This window comes from Rhinoderma darwinii, chromosome 13, assembly GCF_050947455.1.
Source record: "Rhinoderma darwinii isolate aRhiDar2 chromosome 13, aRhiDar2.hap1, whole genome shotgun sequence".
Lineage (NCBI taxonomy): Eukaryota > Metazoa > Chordata > Amphibia > Anura > Rhinodermatidae > Rhinoderma > Rhinoderma darwinii.
Window position 1 is genome coordinate 61,956,463 of NC_134699.1, and position 22,552 is coordinate 61,979,014.

Sequence of the window (22,552 nt, forward strand, 5' to 3'; positions counted from 1 at the left end):
GAGGAATGTGTGGAGTCAGGCAACAGGTAGATTAAAAAAGTTGCATCTTTTATGCAACTTTAACACAACAGTCGCACAACTATTGTGTTTTTTTCCTATTTATTTCTATTGGAGCAGGAACATTTGTATTTTTATTAGAATTGATTAATTCTGGCGTTACAGGGGCCTAAAAAACGCTGGGGTAAGATGCACACGTATCTTAATAAATTAGGCGCGTCTATGGCCGTCCGTTCACCACTTCCTTGCGTAAGTTATAGTGAAGTTGTGGGGCCACAGGAGAGCCCTGCCCATTTTCTAAGCCCCACCCACTTTTGGTTACGTGCCGTAAGCAGTGAAAATGCAGTATTTGCACCTTTTGTATGGCAGGAAGCCGGCGTAGAACAAGAGAAAAACTCCCGGCTTCATCTCTACATGCAACCCGCTGCCTTCTGCTATTTAAGGCTATGTTCACATCTGCGTCGGAGCCTCCGTTAGGGGCCTGCGTCGCAGATCTGGCAGGACTTGCGTGAGTTTACCAGACACAATAGTGCTGCTCAATCACGGACACCCCGATGGAAAGCCGACGGAACCCATTAAAGTCAATGGGTTCAGTCGGCAACTGGCGGTATACGTTGTGCAACGGAACCGTTGGTTCAGTCATTCCCTTGTTCTGCTCCTCTGACGGTGCAGAATAACGGAACGCAGGTGTGATCCCTGCCTGAGGCGGTTTAATGCCCTTTGTTGAGATTTATTTTTTATTCACTTTGTAGTTTATTTTTTGAACATTTTATTTACAATTATTTGCTCACTGAGTTTATTTTTTGTTTCTTTTTTATCTATTATTCATTAGGTGGTGTTCACACAGGTTTTTTGCAGACCGAAAAATCTGCCTCAAAATTCGGGAAGGAATTTTGAGGCAGATTTGGACCTCCCTACAAATTCTTGTCACGATTTTCGCTGCGTTTTTCACCCATTGCTATTGAGCGCTAAGGGGAGAAAAACGCAGCAAAAACGTTTTTTTTGCCTCCCATTGACTTCAATGGGAGGTCAGAGGCGGAACCGCGGCTAGACAAGAACTTGCCATTTTTTTTTCTGCGAGCTGCTAAAAATCGCCTTGGAAATAAAACTTCTCCGCCTTCCATTGAAATCAATAGGCGGCAGTTTTGGACATTTTTTGCTGCGGGTTCCACATCCAAATCACCGTAAAAAAACTCAGTGTGAACTGCGACTAAGGCCTCGTTTACACGCGCGTAATATACGTGGGTGCGACGTGCGTGCTTTTCACGGTTGTCGTACGCACCTATATTAGTCTATGGGGCTGTGCAGACAGTCCGTGAGTTTTGCGCAGCGCGAGTGCGCTGAAAAAAAATCACGACATGTCCTATCTTTGTGCGCTGTTCGCGCGTCACGCACCCAGTGAAGTCAATGGGTGCGTGAAAACCACGCATGGCACACGGAAGCACTTCCGTGCGAACTGCGTGATTCGCGCAACAGCTGTCAAACTCTGAATGTAAACATCCAAACGGAGTGTCATAATGATGGCGGCTGCGCATAAGAAGTGCGAATATTTCTGATCTTGAAATAGGTTTCACATGGCAATTTTTATTTTTTTTCTTAAATGGTTGATGTGGAATTTTTTTTTTAATAAGAAACATAAATATAGAATTTTTTGGAAATATGAATATTTATATTTTTTTTAAATGTCATATGTATTTGTGTGTGTGTGTGTGTGTGTGTGTGTATATCAATATCTATGCGTGGAATATTTGAATAAATAATATACTATACCCGCACCCTTTAGGAAAGGTCCTGTGCTCACCTCCCACATTGGGGCACTGCCACTTTGAACTAGTAGTTGCCCACCAGGCTGACAGTAGCCGCCGCTTATCCAGCGTCTTGTTTATGGAGCGCAGCTGATAATTAAGTGGTATCTTAAAATACCACCCAGGTGTGTCGCCCCCTCTAAATCCTGCAGCACTCACCACCACAGCTCAGCCGAGTTTATTTTTCCGAGCGCTAAACACGTACCTCAGCATTACAGTATATTTCCAGCGTGAGATGCCATGCTGCCGGTGATTAAAAGGGTTCCCTGGGGGTCTGCGTTCAGCCCAAACTGGGGGACGGTGCTACCTCGGCACATCTGATGTGGCTCCCAGCCGCCTGCCCCAGGTTGGACCAAAACCTAAATGAATGACAGACCTGTACTTTGTAGGTTTGTCCTAGGACTGATCTCGCTAAAATCTTTCTAAACCGAGACGCTTTCACTGATCAAATAAAAACATTCTCGTCTTTCCAAGCCTGACGGGTCAGTGAGTACACGGGGGCTCTTCACTCCGCGTATCGCGTCTTCAGAGTATCAGCTTCACTTCTTTCTTGGACACTGTTGTTCTCAAGAATCCGAATACAAAAATGTGTTCTTTTTAGAACATTTTACGCCCCTTAATAAACTTTTTGGATTGAAATCCTCACGTCTTGTATCAACAGCCGGGGCTCGAACCCTTCTAATGTGGAAAAGCCTTCACAGCTCAATGTCTCACCAACTCATGCCCTTCTAAACCTCTTTTGCATCTACATCAGATCGTTGGCAGCCCCCTACGATGCCCATTTATTGGCCCGACTGTCATAGGTTCCTTATATCAGGATTTGTTGTCCTATAAATATATATAGACATGTGAAGATAGGCCATAAAAGTCCCAGAGGAGAAACGGCAGTGCATGCATGGTCACTTAATGAGCGAGCTAGAATGGATTGGTAGAGAGCGCTTCCTGTTGACCCCATAAGATGGGACTGTGATGGTCTCCATGGATGATACAGTCCCTATCTGACTTGTATAGGTTTTCACGATCCAGTCGGTGGACACTGAGCACCCAATAATTGTCGACCGGATTGACCAGGAAATCGGTCATGTAAATCCGGCCTAGTGGTAGTGGTGATAGCCGTAGGGAATGAAGAGCGAGCAGTCACTTCTGAACCCCAACAACAGGGGGGACCCATGAGCCACCAAAGACCTCAACATGGGGTGTGATAAGTGCACGGAGAAAACTGCTGTATGGAAAGTACTGTCCGGGTAGATGGTGGTCCCAGGACTGGCCTGGTGTTGGTGCCCGAGCTGTCGTGTCCAGTGGTCGGGACATGTTGGGGGTTGTAGTGTTCTATGTATAGAGTATAATAGAATTGTATTCTGGTCATGTCCAGTGGTTGGGGGTTGTAGTGTTCTATGAATAGAGAATGGTATTTGGTCATGTCCAGTGGTTGGGACATGTTGGGGGTTGTAGTGTTCTATGTATAGAGAATGGTATTCTGATGATATCAAGGGGAATGTAACACAAATTGCTTTTATTCAGTTTAATCCCATATCCAATAGTCCAGAAATTCTGATAATCCAACTGCAAAATAATCTGTAGCTTCCAACACCAGGAGACTGAGCAGAAATGGAACCACTGAATAATGGCAGTTCTTCTTCTCCTGCCGTCCGTCCCTCCTCGATCTCTCCAGCCAGTGCTGCGTCTGTGAGCTGCGGGTTTAATTATGGGAGAAATTCTGGCCGCAGAATCTGCCTTCAAACACACGGAGTCAAAATAATTCTGCCACATTTTTTCATATTTTTTTTTTTCCACCGCAGAGGCGTCAGCGAGGCCTTTCCGGCCCAACCGAAAGGGGGGCACCTCTCTCCTAGTCCCCCCAAACCTCAGCCTACCTGTGTCATGCATGAAAATGAGGGCTGTGAGGGTTAGCTGATATCCCCTGTGAGCCGGCCTCGCCAGTAACCGCTCGCAGCAGATAAAGGCTCCTTTGAGACGTTCGGGGGCAGCGGCCAGCATTGGCTTTCTCTATTTTGGGACAACGCCACATTCTAGACCTAGAGAGACCGAAACGGATCACCAGATACTGATGTATCAGCGTAACCAGGTCACCGTCCGCAGGACGGCCCTGGGCACAAATATATGTCACAGCCATAACTTTATTGTCAAAATATTAGTAAAACACTGTTCCTACTGTACGTCCAGGAGGAGCGGTCCGTGGCCCCTTACCCCATATTGGCTGCAGAAGGGTTAATAAGGAGACGGGGCAGGGGTGTGAGTTATTTCTCCTTCTCTCCTCTGGTATCGGGAGAAGCCGGGCTGAAAGGAAGGCTGTGTGAGCGGCGATGCTGCCTGTTTGCTGTCCTGTCACTGCTACTTAGTCAGGACATTAATCTTGGTTAGTCCTGAATCACCAGCATTACTGGCCTGACTCCCGGCTTCACGCTGGGGCTCTGCCCTTCAGCAGGATACAGGGAGCCCCCCCATATTAACCTCCTCACCGCCCCGTACAAGAAGGCGCTACTGGGACCAGCGGGGGGTGCACAGAGGACCGAAATAAAGCGCTGATCACGGGTCATTATTTCAGGGTCACGGTTAATAGTATAGGAAGAAATCTCTGGTGAATTATTGTAGAAACTCCTAGTGAGTGGTCATAAGAACTCTGTCTCTCTGTCTCATATCAATCTATCCAATGGCAGCTGAGGTGTGTATTACGATGTTCTGCAGCAGCTGAGGTGTGTATTACGATGTTCTGCGGCAGCTGAGGTGTGTATTACGATGTTCTGCAGCAGCTGAGGTGTGTATTATGATGTTCTGCAGCAGCTGAGGTGTGTATTATGATGTTCTGCGGCAGCTGAGGTGTGTATTACGATGTTCTGCAGCAGCTGAGGTGTGTATTATGATGTTCTGCGGCAGCTGATGTGTGTATTATGATGTTCTGCAGCAGCTGAGGTGTGTGTGTGTTACGCTGTTCTGCAGCAGCTGAGGTGTGTGTTACGCTGTTCTGCAGCAGCTGAGGTGTGTATTATGATGTTCTGCAGCAGCTGAGGAGTATATTATGATGTTCTGCGGCAGCTGAGGAGTATATTATGATGTTCTGCGGCAGCTGAGGAGTATATTATGATGTTCTGCAGCAGCTGAGGTGTGTATTACGCTGTTCTGCAGCAGCTGAGGTGTGTATTATGATGTTCTGCAGCAGCTGAGGTGTGTATTATGATCTGCAGCAGCTGAGGTGTGTATTATGATGTTCTGCAGCAGCAGAGGTGTGTATTATGATCTGCGGCAGCTGAGGAGTATATTATGATGTTCTGCAGCAGCTGAGGTGTGTATTATGATGTTCTGCAGCAGCTGAGGTGTGTATTACGCTGTTCTGCAGCAGCTGAGGTGTGTATTATGATGTTCTGCAGCAGCTGAGGTGTGTATTACGCTGTTCTGCAGCAGCTGAGGTGTGTATTATGATGTTCTGCGGCAGCTGATGTGTGTATTATGATGTTCTGCGGCAGCTGAGGTGTGTATTATGATGTTCTGCGGCAGCTGAGGTGTGTATTATGATGTTCTGCAGCAGCTGAGGTGTGTATTATGATGTTCTGCAGCAGCTGAGGTGTGTATTATGATGTTCTGCAGCAGCTGAGGTGTGTATTATGATGTTCTGCGGCAGCTGAGGTGTCTTACGATGTTCTGCAGCAGCTAAGGGGTGTATTATGATGATCTGCGGCAGTTAAGGTGTCTTATGATGTTCTGCAGCAGCTGAGGTGTGTTATGATGTTCTGCGGCAGCTGAGGTGTGTATTATGATGTTCTGCAGCAGCTGAGGTGTGTATTATGATCTGCAGCAGCTGAGGTGTGTATTACGCTGTTCTGCAGCAGCTGAGGTGTGTATTCTGATGTTCTGCGGCAGCTGAGGTCTGTATTATGTTCTGCGACAGCTGAGGTCTGTATTATGTTCTGCGGCAGCTGAGGTGTCTTATGATGTTCTGCGGCAGCTGAGGTGTGTGTTACGATGTTCTGCGGCAGCTCAGGTGTGTATTACGATGTTCTGCGGCAGCTGAGGTGTGTATTACGATGTTCTGCGGCAGCTGAGGTGTGTATTACGATGTTCTGCGGCAGCTGAGGTGTGTATTACGATGTTCTGCGGCAGCTGAGGTGTGTATTATGATGTTCTGCGGCAGCCGAGGTGTGTATTATGATGTTCTGCGGCAGCCGAGGTGTGTATTATGATGTTCTGCGGCAGCCGAGGTGTGTGTTATGATCTGCGGCAGCCGAGGTGTGTATTAAGATGTTCTGCGGCAGCCGAGGTATGTATTATGATGTTCTGCGGCAGCCGAGGTGTGTATTATGATGTTCTGCGGCAGCTGAGGTGTGTATTATGATGTTCTGCGGCAGCCGAGGTATGTATTATGATGTTCTGCGGCAGCTGAGGTGTGTATTATGATGTTCTGCGGCAGCCGAGGTGTGTATTATGATGTTCTGCGGCAGCCGAGGTGTGTATTATGATGTTCTGCGGCAGCCGAGGTGTGTATTATGATGTTCTGCGGCAGCCGAGGTGTGTGTTATGATCTGCGGCAGCCGAGGTGTGTATTAAGATGTTCTGCGGCAGCCGAGGTATGTATTATGATGTTCTGCGGCAGCCGAGGTGTGTATTATGATGTTCTGCGGCAGCTGAGGTGTGTATTATGATGTTCTGCGGCAGCCGAGGTATGTATTATGATGTTCTGCAGCAGCTGAGGTGTGTATTATGATGTTCTGCGGCAGCTGATGTGTGTATTATGATGTTCTGCGGCAGCTGAGGTGTGTATTATGATGTTCTGCGGCAGCTGAGGTGTGTATTATGATGTTCTGCGGCAGCTGAGGTGTGTATTATGATGTTCTGCAGCAGCTGAGGTGTGTATTATGATGTTCTGCGGCAGCTGAGGTGTCTTACGATGTTCTGCAGCAGCTAAGGGGTGTATTATGATGATCTGCGGCAGTTAAGGTGTCTTATGATGTTCTGCAGCAGCTGAGGTGTGTTATGATGTTCTGCGGCAGCTGAGGTGTGTATTATGATGTTCTGCGGCAGCCGAGGTGTGTATTAAGATGTTCTGCGGCAGCCGAGGTATGTATTATGATGTTCTGCGGCAGCCGAGGTGTGTATTATGATGTTCTGCGGCAGCTGAGGTGTGTATTATGATGTTCTGCGGCAGCCGAGGTATGTATTATGATGTTCTGCAGCAGCTGAGGTGTGTATTATGATGTTCTGCGGCAGCTGATGTGTGTATTATGATGTTCTGCGGCAGCTGAGGTGTGTATTATGATGTTCTGCGGCAGCTGAGGTGTGTATTATGATGTTCTGCGGCAGCTGAGGTGTGTATTATGATGTTCTGCAGCAGCTGAGGTGTGTATTATGATGTTCTGCGGCAGCTGAGGTGTCTTACGATGTTCTGCAGCAGCTAAGGGGTGTATTATGATGATCTGCGGCAGTTAAGGTGTCTTATGATGTTCTGCAGCAGCTGAGGTGTGTTATGATGTTCTGCGGCAGCTGAGGTGTGTATTATGATGTTCTGCAGCAGCTGAGGTGTGTATTATGATCTGCAGCAGCTGAGGTGTGTATTACGCTGTTCTGCAGCAGCTGAGGTGTGTATTCTGATGTTCTGCGGCAGCTGAGGTGTCTTATGATGTTCTGCGGCAGCTGAGGTGTCTTATGATGTTCTGCGGCAGCTGAGGTGTGTGTTACGATGTTCTGCGGCAGCTCAGGTGTGTATTACGATGTTCTGCGGCAGCTCAGGTGTGTATTACGATGTTCTGCGGCAGCTGAGGTGTGTATTACGATGTTCTGCGGCAGCTGAGGTGTGTATTACGATGTTCTGCGGCAGCTGAGGTGTGTATTACGATGTTCTGCGGCAGCTGAGGTGTGTATTACGATGTTCTGCGGCAGCTGAGGTGTGTATTACGATGTTCTGCGGCAGCTGAGGTGTGTATTATGATGTTCTGCGGCAGCTGAGGTGTGTATTATGATGTTCTGCGGCAGCCGAGGTGTGTATTATGATGTTCTGCGGCAGCCGAGGTGTGTATTATGATGTTCTGCGGCAGCCGAGGTGTGTATTATGATGTTCTGCGGCAGCCGAGGTGTGTATTATGATGTTCTGCGGCAGCTGAGGTGTGTATTATGATGTTCTGCGGCAGCTGAGGTGTGTATTATGATGTTCTGCGGCAGCTGAGGTGTCTTACGATGTTCTGCAGCAGCTAAGGGGTGTATTATGATGATCTGCGGCAGTTAAGGTGTCTTATGATGTTCTGCAGCAGCTGAGGTGTGTTATGATGTTCTGCGGCAGCTGAGGTGTGTATTATGATGTTCTGCAGCAGCTGAGGTGTGTATTATGATCTGCAGCAGCTGAGGTGTGTATTACGCTGTTCTGCAGCAGCTGAGGTGTGTATTCTGATGTTCTGCGGCAGCTGAGGTGTCTTATGATGTTCTGCGGCAGCTGAGGTGTCTTATGATGTTCTGCGGCAGCTGAGGTGTGTGTTACGATGTTCTGCGGCAGCTCAGGTGTGTATTACGATGTTCTGCGGCAGCCGAGGTGTGTATTATGATGTTCTGCGGCAGCCGAGGTGTGTATTATGATGTTCTGCGGCAGCCGAGGTGTGTATTATGATGTTCTGCGGCAGCTGAGGTGTGTATTATGATGTTCTGCGGCAGCCGAGGTATGTATTATGATGTTCTGCGGCAGCCGAGGTGTGTATTATGATGTTCTGCGGCAGCCGAGGTGTGTATTATGATGTTCTGCGGCAGCTGAGGTGTGTATTATTATGTTCTGCGGCAGCCGAGGTATGTATTATGATGTTCTGCGGCAGCCGAGGTGTGTATTATGATGTTCTGCGGCAGCCGAGGTGTGTGTTATGATCTGCGGCAGCCGAGGTGTGTATTACGATGTTCTGCAGCAGCTGAGGTGTGTATTACGATGTTCTGCAGCAGCTGAGGTGTGTATTATGATGTTCTGCGGCAGCTGATGTGTGTATTATGATGTTCTGCGGCAGCTGAGGTGTGTATTATGATGTTCTGCAGCAGCTGAGGTGTGTATTATGATGTTCTGCAGCAGCTGAGGTGTGTATTATGATGTTCTGCGGCAGCCGAGGTGTGTATTATGATGTTCTGCGGCAGCCGAGGTGTGTGTTATGATCTGCGGCAGCCGAGGTGTGTATTACGATGTTCTGCGGCAGCTGAGGTGTGTATTATGATGTTCTGCGGCAGCCGAGGTATGTATTATGATGTTCTGCGGCAGCCGAGGTATGTATTATGATGTTCTGCGGCAGCCGAGGTGTGTATTATGATGTTCTGCGGCAGCCGAGGTGTGTGTTATGATCTGCGGCAGCCGAGGTGTGTATTACGATGTTCTGCGGCAGCCGAGGTGTGTATTACGATGTTCTGCGGCAGCCGAGGTGTGTATTACGATGTTCTGCGGCAGCCGAGGTGTGTATTATGATCTGCGGCAGCTGAGGTGTGTATTACGATGTTCTGCGGCAGCTGAGGTGTGTATTACGATGTTCTGCGGCAGCCGAGGTGTGTATTACGATGTTCTGCGGCAGCCGAGGTGTGTATTACGATGTTCTGCGGCAGCCGAGGTGTGTATTACGATGTTCTGCGGCAGCCGAGGTGTGTATTACGAGGTTCTGCGGCAGCCGAGGTGTGTATTACGAGGTTCTGCAGCAGCTGAGGGGTGTCTTACGATGTTCTGCAGCAGCTGAGGGGTGTATGCATAGATGGCTCTCCCTCTGGAGGACCTGGACTTGCATTACACATGTTGATTTCAATGGTCGCTATGTAACTCCATTAGGGGAAAAATAATTCTCGCTGCAGGCGACTTCCCCTGAGGAACAACGCTGGTCATCGGGGGACCTATAAAACTGGAAGGGGTTGTCTGCCTTAAAAAAATATGGTAACCCAGCAAACCTGTCCCAAATAAAGCACAAAACCACTTTCTCTCCCTCTGAAGTCAATAGCCTGCGCCAATGATAGCTCATCCCTGAAGAGACGCAGGCGGCTTGCGTTTGATATACACCTTTGTGAACCGTCGTCCTCTGTCACCAAAACAACCCGCAAATTCGCATCCGCAGCACGTGCCAAGAAGCCAGAACGCCATCAGTTTGTGAATCTTGGCTAACCTAACGGGTTAAAGAGATGAAGCGAGGCCGCGAGCTTTTGCAGCAGGGCAGGGCATAATTAGTGAGCTTTTCCTGCACCTGCTTGGTTTATGGCTGGCAGGTGAGAAGAGATAAGGCCCGGTGCCAAGGTCAATGCAGATTGTGACCCAGAGAGGGAGGGTGAGCGGCACTACAGCTCTGGAAGTTACACTGGTGCGTGGTGCCAGGCTCACGCGCTGCACTGGGGTGCCCTATGACAACTCTGAACTGTCGGTGGTCAATTTTCTTTTTTATTCTGCTCTGTGGGTAAAACCAATAGAGAAGAAATGAATTAGTCGTGCTGCTGTCTGAAGTGTTAGAAGTTATTATCTTCACTAGCGCCGGTTTCAGTCACTTATATGGTGCTTTAGGAATATCTGGGGTGATGCACCCGCATGGTCTTTATTGATCAGAAAACCGAAATTTTAGCTGCTAAGAACAAGCATGGAGCAACACTGCCCTCCTGTGGACAATTATCATAACCGCAGGGGGCGTTCAATAGCGCATTTAATCAGCGCAGGAAGAACTAGGAATTGGTCGGCATCAGAAGTTTTATCACAGTAAGGCCTCATTCACACGACCGTGAAAAACGGACGTCATATGGCCGTTTTCAGAACAGTGATGTTACATAGTTCGTAAAGGTTGAAAAAAGACACATGTCCATCAAGTTCAACCAAGGGACGGGAAAAGGGAAGGAAACATTTCTACACATAGGAGCTAATATTTTTTTTGTTCTAGGAAATTATCTTTGCCTTTTTTGCAGCATCTCCTGTCCCTGCTGTGACGGTTCCTGCGGTGACTATTCCATAGATTCACAGTTCTCACTGTAAAGAAGCCTTGTCGCCTCTGCAGGTTGGACCATTTTTTCTCCAGACGGAGGGAGTGCCCCCTTGTTTTTTGAGGGGGTTTTACATGGAACAGGATTTCACCATATTTTTTGTATGGGCCATTCATATATTTATATAAGTTAATCATGTCCCCCCTTAGTCGTCTTTTTTCAAGGCTAAATAGTTTTAGTTCTTTTAATCTTTCCTCATAACTTAGATTCTCCAGGCCCCTTATTAGCTTCGTTGCTCTTCTTTGTATTTTTCCTCCTTTCTATGAACTGGAGCCCAGAACTGAACGGCATATTCTAGATGAGGCCTCACTAATGCTTTGTAAAGTGGCAATATTACATCCCTGTCCCGCGAGTCCAGGCCTCTATAATACACAACAATATTTTGCTGGCCTTTGAAGCAGCTGATTGACATTGTGCTGTTTTTTAGTTTATGATTTACAAGTACACCCAGATCCTTCTCAACAAGTGACTCCCCCAGTGTAGCACCCCCTAGGACATATGATGCATGCAGGTTGTTCGTACCCAGATGCATAACTTTACATTTATCTACATTAAACCTCATTTGCAAACACTAAGGCCTCATGCACATGAACGTATTTTTTTACTACCATAAATACTGGTGTAAATACGGGTCCTTGGTCACACGTATTCGACCCGTATTGCACCAGTATTTACGGGAAAGTTTTCGCTGCAAAATTGCACTGCAGTAATCGGCAGCCCCTTCTCCCTATCAGTGCAGGATAGAGAGAAGGGACAGCCCTTTCCGCAGTAAAAGTAAAAATAAATTCATACTTACCCGTATGACGCGTCCCTCTTTCGACATCCAGCCCGACCTCCCTGCATGACGTGGCAGTCCATGAGACCAGTGCAGCCTGTGATTGGCTGCAGCGGTCACGTGGGCTGTAACGTCATCCCAGGAGGCCGGACTGGAGGAAGAAGCAGGGAGTTGTGGGTAAGTATGAAAGTTTTTTGTTTTTTTTACAGGTTGATCTATATTCTGATCGGTAGTCACAGTCCCGGGTGCTGAATGAGTTACTGCCGATCGCTTAACTCTTTCAGCACCCTGGAGAGTGACCATCCCCTGACGTCGCCTAGCAACGCTCCCGTAATTACGGGTGCACACACGTAGCCACCCGTAATTACGGGAGCCCCATTAACTTATATGGGCTGCCCGTGCCGTAATTACAACCTGAAATAGGACATGTTCTATCTTTTTCAAAGGCACGGGCACCTTCCCGTAAGCATACGGTGAGGTACCCGTGGGCCCGTAATTGAGCCGTAATTACGGGCGTTTTTACGTTCGTGTGCATGAGGCCTTAGTTTGTTTAAATCTGCCTGCAATTCACTAACATCTTCCATAGTCTGAACTATATTACATAACTTGGTGTAATCTGCAAAAATAGAAATAGAGCTATTAATCCCATCCTCTATAGCAGGGTTCTCAAGCACGCGGCCCGCGGGCCGCATGCGGCCCCTGGGGCTGTCATCTGCGGCCCGCGGGACACAGAGCCGCTAGTATCGGCTCTGCTCTGAGACTCTGGAATTCCCTGACATCGCTGTCCACATATGAACAGCGAAGTCTGGGGCTTCCCCAGAGCCGGAGTCCCGGGCAGAGCGCTGGTGTCGGCTCTGTTCCGGGACTCTGTGGAATTCCCTGACATCGCTGCCCATATATGGACAGTGTGTCAGGGTCTTGCCCAGAGCGGGGCAGAGCGCTGGTGTCGGCTCTGCTCCTGGACTCTGTGGAATTCCCTGACATCGCTGTCCACATATGAACAGCGATGTCTGGGGCTTCCCCAGAGCCGGAGTCCCGAGCAGAGCGCTGGTGTCGGCTCTGCTCCGGGACTCTGTGGACAATTCCCTGACATCGCTGTCCACATATGAACAGCGATGTCTAGGGCTTCCCCAGAGCCGAAGTCCCCGAGCAGAGCACTGGTGTCGGCTCTGCTCCGGGACTCTGTGGAATTCCCTGACATCGCTGTCCACATATGAACAGCGATGTCTGGGGCTTCCCCAGAGCCGGAGTCCCGAGCAGAGCGCTGGTGTCGGCTCTGCTCCGGGACTCTGTGGAATTCCCTGACATCGCTGTCCACATATGAACAGCGATGTCTGGGGCTTCCCCAGAGCCGGAGCAGAACGCTGGTGTCGGTTCTGCTCCTGGACTCTGTGGAACTCCCTGACATCGTTGTCCACATATGAACATCGATGTCTGGGGCTTCCCCAGAGCTGGAGTCCCGGGCAGAGCGCTAGTACAGGCTCTGCTCCGGGACACTGTGGAATTCCCTGACATCGCTGCCCATATATGGATAGTGTGTCAGGGTCTTCCCCAGAGCGGAGTCCCGGGCAGAGCGCTATTATCGGCTCTGCTCCGGGACTCTGGGGTAGCCTCTGACATCGCTGTCCATACATCGACAATGATGTCAGGGGCTTCCCCAGAGCAAGAGTCCCAGTGATGTCAGGAGCACAGCTGGAGTCCCAGGAAGAGCCTACTAGCGCTCTGCCTGGGACTCCAGCTCTGGGGTTGCCCCTGACATCTCTGTCCATATATGGACAGTGATGTCAGGAGCAGAGCTGGAATCCCAGGCAGAGTGCCAGAAGCGGCTCTCCTCCGGGACTCCAGCTCTGGGAAAGCCCCTGACATCACTGGGGCAGCCTCTACAGAGGGCACTGGGGCAGCCTCTACAGAGGGCACTGGGACAGCCTCTACAGAGGGCACTGGGGCAGCCTCTACAGAGGGCACTGGGGCAGCCTCTACGGAGGGCACTGGGGCAGCCTCTACGGAGGGCACTGGGGCAGCCTCTACGGAGGGCACTGGGGCAGCCTCTACGGAGGGCACTGGGGCAGCCTCTACGGAGGGCACTGGGGCAGCCTCTACGGAGGGCACTGGGGCAGCCTCTACGGAGGGCACTGGGGCAGCCTCTACGGAGGGCACTGGGGCAGCCTCTACGGAGGGCACTGGGGCAGCCTCTACGGAGGGCACTGTGGCAGCCTCTACAGAGGATACTGTGGCAGCCTCTACAGAGGGCACTGTGGCATTATCTACAAGTGGGTGTGTGGCAGTATCTGAAGAGGACACTGGCATTATCTAGGGGTGTGTTACATTATCTACAGAGGGCACTGTGGCCTTATCTACAGAGGGCACTGTGGCCTTATCTACAGAGGGCACTGTGGCCTTATCTACAGAGGGCACTGTGGCCTTATCTACAGAGGGCACTGTGGCCTTATCTACAGAGGGCACTGTGGCCTTATCTACAGAGGGCACTGTGGCCTTATCTAGGGGTGTGTTGCATTATCCACAGAGGGCACTGCGGCAGCATCCACAGAGGGCACTGCGGCAGCATCCACAGAGGGCACTATCTAAAAAAGGGCTGCCCAATCTTGACATGTGTGCTAACTGAGCCGCCGGACTGCATTTAGCGACACTTAAACTGGAAAGCTGGATTGTTGAAATAAGCACGTGGAGAAATATCTCAAATTTTAAACCTAGCGCTATTATTCTAGTAATGTAGTGTTATAGTAGTTCAAATAACTAATTGATTAACAACAATTTTGTATTGCATCAAATTTGAAAGTAATGCGGCCCGTCAACTTCCCATTTTTTCTATATGCGGCCCACTTACCCGGCCGAGTTTGAGACCCCTGGGAGCATTAATAAATAAGTTGAATAATAGTGGTCCCAGCACTGAACCCTGGGGTCACCACTTATAACCAGGGACCATTCAGAGTAGGAATCATTGACCACAACTCTCTGGATACGGTCCTTGAGCCAATTCTCAATCCAATTACAAACTATATTTTCTAAACCTATAGTTCTTAATTTACCAACTAGACGTCTATGGGGGACAGTGTCAAATGCCTTTGCAAAGTCCAAAAACACTATATCCACAGTGGCCCCTCTGTCTAGGCTTCTGCTCACCTCTTCATAAAAACAGATCAGGTTGGTTTGACAACTTCTGTCCTTATTACAAGTGATAGCCAGCACGGTTTTACTACTATTTATTGTCACATAATCCTGTATATAGTCCCTCAATAGTCCCTCAAACAGTTTCCCCACGATGGATGTTAAGCTTACTGGTCTATAATTACCCGGGGGAGACCTAGAGCCCTTTTTGAAAATATGCACCACATTTGCCTTGTACCAGTCACTAGAGAATCTCTAAATATTATGAAGAGGGGGACAGAAATAACTGAACTAAGCTCCTTAAAGAGGCTCTGTCACCAGATTTTGCAACCCCTATCTGCTATTGCAGCAGATAGGCGCTGCAATGTAGATTACAGTAACGTTTTTATTTTTAAAAAACGAGCATTTTTGGCCAAGTTATGACCATTTTTGTAGTTATGCAAATGAGGCTTGCAAAAGTCCAAGTGGGTGTGTTTAAAAGTAAAAGTACAACTGGGCGTGTATTATGTGCGTACATCGGGGCGTTTTTAATACTTTCACTAGCTGGGCGCTCTGAAGAGAAGTATCATCCTCTTCTCTTCAGAACGCCCAGCTTGTGACAGTGCAGATCTGTGACGTCACTCACAGGTCCTGCATCGTGTCGGCCACATCGGCACCAGAGGCTACAGTTGATTCTGCAGCAGCATCAGCGTTTGCAGGTAAGTCGATCTTACCTGCAAACGCCGATGCTGCTGCAGAATCAACTGTAGCCTCTGGTGCCGATGTGGCCGTCACGATGCAGGACCTGTGAGTGACGTCACAGATCTGCACTGTCAGAAGCTGGGCGTTCTGAAGAGAAGAGGATGTTACTTCTCTTCAGAGCGCCCAGCTAGTGAAAGTATTAAAAACGCCCCGATGTACGCACATAATACACGCCCACTTGGACTTTTACTTTTAAACACACCCACTTGGACTTTTGCAAGCCTCATTTGCATAACTACAAAAATGGTCATAACTTGGCCAAAAATGCTCGTTTTTTAAAAATAAAAATGTTCCTGTAATCTACATTGCAGCGCCGATCTGCTGCAATAGCAGATAGGGGCTGCAAAATCTGGTGACAGAGCCTCTTTAAGAACTCTAGGGTGTAACCCATCTGGTCCCGGGGCCTTCTGTACGTTTATTTTATTTAGCTTGCACCATATCTACATTCATCCAATTCAGTATATCAACTGATATATTAACAGCACTGGCACCGGCTACATCAGCTGCTCTCTCTTCTGTTGTATATACAGAGCTGAAGAACCCATTTAGTAACTCTGCCTTCGATTGATCCCCTGGGACCAACTCCCCATTACCACTATCTAGGGGTCGTACATGTTCAGTCCTTGGCTTTTTTGCATTTATATACTTGAAGAATTTTTTGGGATTTGTTTTACTATCCTTGGCCACCTGCCTTTCATTTTGTATTTTTGCTGATTTTATTATCTTTTTACTGATTTTATTAAGCTCTTTATATGTTACAAAGGCTGCAGCTGTACCCTCAGATTAGTATTTTTCAAATGCCCTTTTTTTGTCATGTATTGCCCTTTTTACAGACGGTGTAAGCCATGTGGGGTTTAATTTTAGTCGTTTATACTTGTTACCTGCAGGAATAAATTTTGCACTATAATAACCCAAAGTAGATTTGAAAATCTCCCATTTATCATTTGTCCCATTATTTGACATTCGTTCTTCCCAGTTTATATCCTGAATTGCAGCCCTCATCCTGGGGAAATTGGCCTTCTTAAAATTAAGTGTTTTTGCCCTCCCAGCCTGTTTGTTTTTTACAGTATAGGTAAAATGTAACTATATTGTGATCACTGTTACCGAGGTTTTCACGAACATTGACATTCCCAACAAGCTCTGCATTATTAGAAATGACCAGATCCAACAGAGCTTCACCTCTAGTCGGGTCTTCCACAAACTGACCCATAAAATTTTTGTGCAACAGGTTGAGGAAATGTCTCCCCTTTGAAGCCGAACCATGACCCCAATTAATATCCCGGTAATTAAAATCGCCCATTATCACTACCGCTCCATCTGTTTATATAGCTGACCTTCCATCTCCTCGAAATTTTTCAGTGTTTACCTCCCTTTGTAATTCCACCCACAAGGTTTCAACCTCCTCACAATCTTCACCCTCTAATGTCTCATTCACACTCGTCTTCATATCGCTTCTCACATACAGACATACACCACCGCCTTCATATCACTTCTCACATACATACAGACATACACCACCGCCCTCATATCACTTCTCACATACAGACATACACCACCACCTTTATATCAATTCTCACATACAGACATACACCACCACCTTCATATCACTTCTCACATACAGACATACACCACCGCCTTCACATCACTTCTCACATACAGACATACACCACCGCCTTCACATCACTTCTCACATACAGACATACACCACCGCCTTCACATCACTTCTCACATAGACATACACCACCGCCTTCATATCACTTCTCACATACAGACATACACCACCGCCTTCATATCGCTTCTCACATACAGACATACACCACCGCCTTCATATCGCTTCTCACATACAGACATACACCACCACCTTCATATAATTTCTCACATACAGACATACACCACCACCTTTCCTATTCGCCCTGTCTTTCCGAAACCGTGTAAAACCCTGTAGCCCAGTCATGTGAAGAGTCCAGCCATGTTTCAGCAACACCAACTATATCTATATGTTCCTCCAGTACCAAGGCCTCCAGCTCCCCCATTTTGCTTGCTAGACTTCTGGCATTTGTGAACATACACTTTAACGTGCCTTTAAATGTTTCACTTTCAGTCTCAGAAATGTGATTATTTGACATTATTTGGGCATTTTTATTTTCACTGCTGTTTTGTAACGAAAGGATCTCCTTATCTTGTTGTCTAGTCCTCTCCCCACAGTCTGTTTCTCCCCCCACCAAAATAGTCTGACCCCTCTCTAACCTAACTACCCCTTTATTTTCTAAATTGGCCTCCCTCCTCAGCCCTAGTTTAAACACTCCGCCACCCCTACTAGAATTATCTCCCCCAGCACAGCGGACCCCCTGCAAATCATCTGCAGAATACAGTTTGTACCCCAATAAAAAGTCAGCCCAGTGCTCTAGGAACCCAAAGCCTTCTCCTCTACACCAAGACTTAAGACATGCATTTAACTCCCTGAGCTCCCGCTGCCTTTCCTGTGATGCGCATGGCACAGGCAGTATTCCTGTGAATACAACCTTGTAGGTCCTTCCCTTCAGCTTGTAGCCTAGTTCTTTAAAATTATTCTAGTCTGTGTGGCTCATAGTCTACCCGGGGGGGGGGGGGGTCTGTGTGGCCCATAGTCTACCCGGGGGGTCTGTGTGGCACATAGTCTACCCGGGGGGGGGGTCTGTGTGGCACATAGTCTACCCGGGGGGGTCTGTGTGGCACGTAGTCTACCCGGGAGGGGGTCTGTGTGGCACATAGTCTACAGGTGAGACCTTCCTATTGGTGGTTTCAGGGGGCTGGGACAAAAAAAGCCTGACCAATGAAATTCATCAGGTTCTGTATAATGCCCCCATAGTGTGTCCCCCTACAGTATAATGCCCCCATAGTGTGTCCCCTACAGTATAATGCCCCCATAGTGTGTCCCCTACAGTATAATGCCCCCATAGTGTGTGCCCTTACACAGTATAATGCCCCCATAATGGCCGCGGATGAAAAACGCCACGTAAAAATACAGGCAAGTCAAAATCTGCCTCCAAATCCTGAAGCTTTTTTCTGCCTGCAAAATACTGTGTGTGAACAGGGCCTAAGGCTGGGGCTACACGGGTTGCGCGACAAAAGATCGCTGTGTCGCGAAAGTGGTCGCGTTGCGAGCTGCAAGAAATACAGCGGACCCAACGTGACCATGCTCATTACTTGCAATACGGGTAGCCATCTTTGGTCATGTGACCTGTGTCACAGTTAAAGTATTTTTTGGAGGGGGTATTTATTAAGGCAGGCGTTTCATACGCCAATTTTAATCTGTAAAGCGCTAAATTAGGCGCATCTCTGGCCATCCGTGTACAGCTCGGCTGTTTCCGTAAGTCAGACCACCTTGTCAGACAGTGGCTGGTGAGAGAAGAGGAGATTGTATGGTGGTCAGGGGGGCAGAGGCTTGAACCGCATCTATGGGACATCAATAAATTTGCCCCCATGTGATTACCAGAAAAATTAACTAGGATTTAAAAAAGCGTATTTGTTTTTACAATTTTTTTTTTTTTAAAACTACAAGTCTATGGCCCAGCTCACACAGCGTTTTGTGGCGCAAATTTTGACACAAAAATCGCATTGGAATCAGCGCCAAAAACAACCCTAAATCTCCCTCCTTTGATTTCAATAGGAGGTCGAGGCGTTTTATTTTCTGAGGCAGTTTTTTTCCTCTTGCGGATAAAAAAAAAAAAGGCGTCGTGCTATCTTGGAGCAGCTTCCGGTTCTGAACCTCTATTGAAATCAATGGGAGACGGGGAAAAACATTGCCGTTAGTTTGTATTGGTTTTTGACCAAAAATTTGTTGTGTTTTAGCCACTTGCTAAATTTAAAAAAAGCCTAAAAAAAAACCCCCAAAAAATGCGTCAATAAAGCGGGCATTTCAAACACGAAATTGAGGTTGATTTTTTTTCTGCTTGACAAGGCGCCTAAGGCGCTGATTTTGACACGGAAACTGTGCCAAAAAAGGCCCGAAACCGCCTCCCATTGACTTTAATAAGGGGCGGCGGTGGTATTTTCCTGCTCGCCCTTTTAGTGACTCGCGGGGAAAAAAAGCAATGTGCGCTTTCTTCCTGCGGTTCCGTCTCTGACCTCCCATTGAAATCAATGGGAGGCAAAGAAAGCGTTTTTCGCCCGTGGTGCTCAATGGCCGCGGCTGCAAAAACCGCAGCAAGAAAGTGCAGGCAGGTCAAAATCTGCCTCAAAATTCCAGAAAGAAACGCCTCAAAACGCAGCCAAAAACGCGGGTGGTGCAAAACCACTTAAAAAAAACCGGCAAAAATCAGTGTGAACAGGTCCTAAGAGCTTGTCCACAAGTAGCGGAATTGCTGTGTATTTTCCGGCCAGAATTGCGGATGGAAAATATGCAGCAGAATACAGTAGTAGCAAAGTGGGTGGGGAATTCACAAATCTCATCCACATGCTGCGTAAAATGTCCCTCCGGAAATTGACCTGCGGTGCGTATTTTTTGTACCACAGCATGCCCACTCCTGCTGCGGAAAGTGGACTGAATTGCTGCGTTTTTCATACATGTCTCCATCTCCCAACATTGCGAAAAATGCAGCAAAATCCGCTCCATTCTTAAGTAAAAAACACAGGATAAGGTGCGGCTTTTTCGCAGGGAAAAATGCTGACGCAATTCAGTTACGTGGGGACAAGCCCTACGGCTGGGTGCCCACCGTGCAGATTTGCTGCAGATTTTGCATGCATTTTATATCCAAAACAAGGAATGGAACGTAAACGGAAGAAATATATAAAGAAAAGCCTTATAGGTCTCGGCTAAAAAAAGGCATGCAAAATCTGCAGCAAATCTGCACTGCGGGAACCCAATCTTATGCTGCAGAATCGCTGCTCTTCTGTTGCGGGCTTTCCCCATTGAATTCAATGGGGTGGTAAAACCCGCAGCAAAGTGCTTTAGCGGCGGAAAAGCTGCGGCTCCGTTGCAAAAATCGCGAATGAAATATTTTTTTTTTTAAATCTGAAAATAATAAATAAAGCTCCTACAGTCGTCCTACTGCCGCGATCCTCTCCTGAGTGCAGCCCGACCCCCGGGGATGTTTCATCCCATGTGACTGCTGCATCGGACATATGGACTACAGCGTCAACACAGGAGGCCGGGCTACGCTCAGAAGAGAGACGACCAAATTGCCATTACTACAGGCGGGTACGTTTTTAAATAAAAAAATTTTTTTTTATTACTGCGGGATTTCCGCAGCGGACGTGCCACCCAAAAATACTGCACCACAATTTGGTGCAGTTTTTTGGACCACATTCCCTGCAGCTACCAGGGCGGATACGATGTGTCGTTTTACGCAGTGTATTCGTCCTGACACTGCGTTATGTTTTCCTACACTAATAATTTCCAAAAAATATAATAATAATAAAGGGTATAAAAATGGTAAGAAACTTCCATTAGTCATGAAGAAAAATTTGTGAAAAATCCTAACAAATAAAAAAGAAATACTGCGGGTCTATACAGTCAAATTGCCTTGTTCGCCCCCATTTTCAAAATGCTGTCGTTTTGCGGAAATCGCTGCAATAAGCGCAGTATGACCGCACCGTGTGAATAATCCTGAATCCATCGTACTAAACATGGCCGAACAGTGTCCGGTCCTGAAGGGCCAAATTTCCCCGGAGCTGAAGTGGTTAATGTGGGGGCGGGGCTTCTCCTCAGGTGAGTGCAGGCAGACATCTTGCCTCAGGCTTCACATACAGGGGGCTGACATTATCTGTGAGGATTTTACCACCAAATTGCATCAATTTTCTCCCAAATCACCACAGCGGCTCCGCAGTAAGTAGGAGAGAAGATTTCCTGTCAAGTTTCTTCTGAGAAAAAATATTTTCCTGTCACAATTACATTGAGAAGTTCCTGTGTGACTAGAACTGATGTATCCGGTATCAGTCTTTGGGTCTATTCACACTGTGCAGTCATAACACAGAAATAAAACTGCACCGTCTGAAGAAGCCTCAGGCTCTGGTCGCATCATATTTGACCATTATGAGGGCATTTATGGTGCAAAGGGAAATGGTGGTTACCCATAGCAACCAATCAGGTCACTGCTTTCATTTTCCAAAGGGCCTCTGATAAATAAAAGGAGGAATCTGATTGGTTACCATGGGTGGTGTCAGTCACTTTGAACGTTATATTCTTGTATAATAAGGCTCCATTCACACTTAGAGGTGAAGTTAGAACTGCATCCGAAAACCGCAGGTGTATTTACCGTGATTTTTGTGCGATTTTAATGTGATTGCATTATTTTTATCAATAATAACTATATGTAAAAATGCACCAAATCATGGTCAAAACACGTGCGGTTTTTTGATGCTGTTCCAACCGCAATTGTTTTTGCTGCTATTTTCCAAAAATGCTGTGGCTTTGTCCTTTTGGTTGTAGATTAGCACGAAAAAAACATGAGAAAAACAACACAAAACCAGCCAGTGTGAATAAGCCCCAAGGCCAGGTTCAGATGCGGCAGATTGGGTGCGGATTCCTAACGGCAAATCTGTGGATGGGGTTTTACAAAGCGCCATCCAGATGTCCCGGAAATATTCGCACAAGAATCAGAGCATGCTGATGACTTTCTTTTAATTGCTCAAATGCCGCAGATTTTTCTGAAATTAATACGGTGAAATTTGCCGCAAGTCCATGGCAAAATCTGCATGTAACACGTGTAGATTTTGCTGTTTTGCGGCATTTATTTGCTACTTCTGGACCCGGCCTAAGGCTGCGTCCTGACAGTGACCTTTTGGTAATAAGGTCACGGTGACCTTACAACCGCCACAAAACATTGAGGAAGCGTTCACCACCACATTCCAAAAACCGCTAGATGCTTAAAAATGGCTGAAAATCAGGGGCTGTTTTCCCTTGAAAACAGCTCCGTATTTTACGTCCGTTTTTAGTCTACCGTGTGAACATAGCCGAAGACTGACTGACACCTCTTATACGTGTCGGATTTCTTTTGAACATGTGAGCGTTTCTTTATTATTTGCTCACGACCTATTAACCCCTCACACGCGCCATTGAGTTAGTTCCGTCTTCTCTGAGGTAAATGAAGCGATCGCTTCCTCATTCCTCCACAGTATACCTCACTAAATATTGGCGCCTGACTCACGTCCGTTCCCT

General features: G+C 47.5%; 2 long non-coding RNA genes across 2 annotated transcripts in view; one reads left to right on the top strand and one right to left on the bottom strand.

Annotated features, from left to right (window-relative positions):
• LOC142665926 (uncharacterized) overlaps positions 1 to 22,552 on the bottom strand; it is a 133,425-nt gene that overhangs the window by 95,550 nt on the left and 15,323 nt on the right. The gene's annotated exons all lie outside the window — the stretch shown is intronic.
• LOC142665927 (uncharacterized) overlaps positions 21,095 to 22,552 on the top strand; it is an 80,271-nt gene continuing 78,813 nt past the window's right edge. The window contains exon 1 of the long non-coding RNA XR_012851602.1: positions 21,095 to 21,220. This is a non-coding gene — a long non-coding RNA (uncharacterized LOC142665927). The remainder of the gene's footprint in view (positions 21,221 to 22,552) is intronic.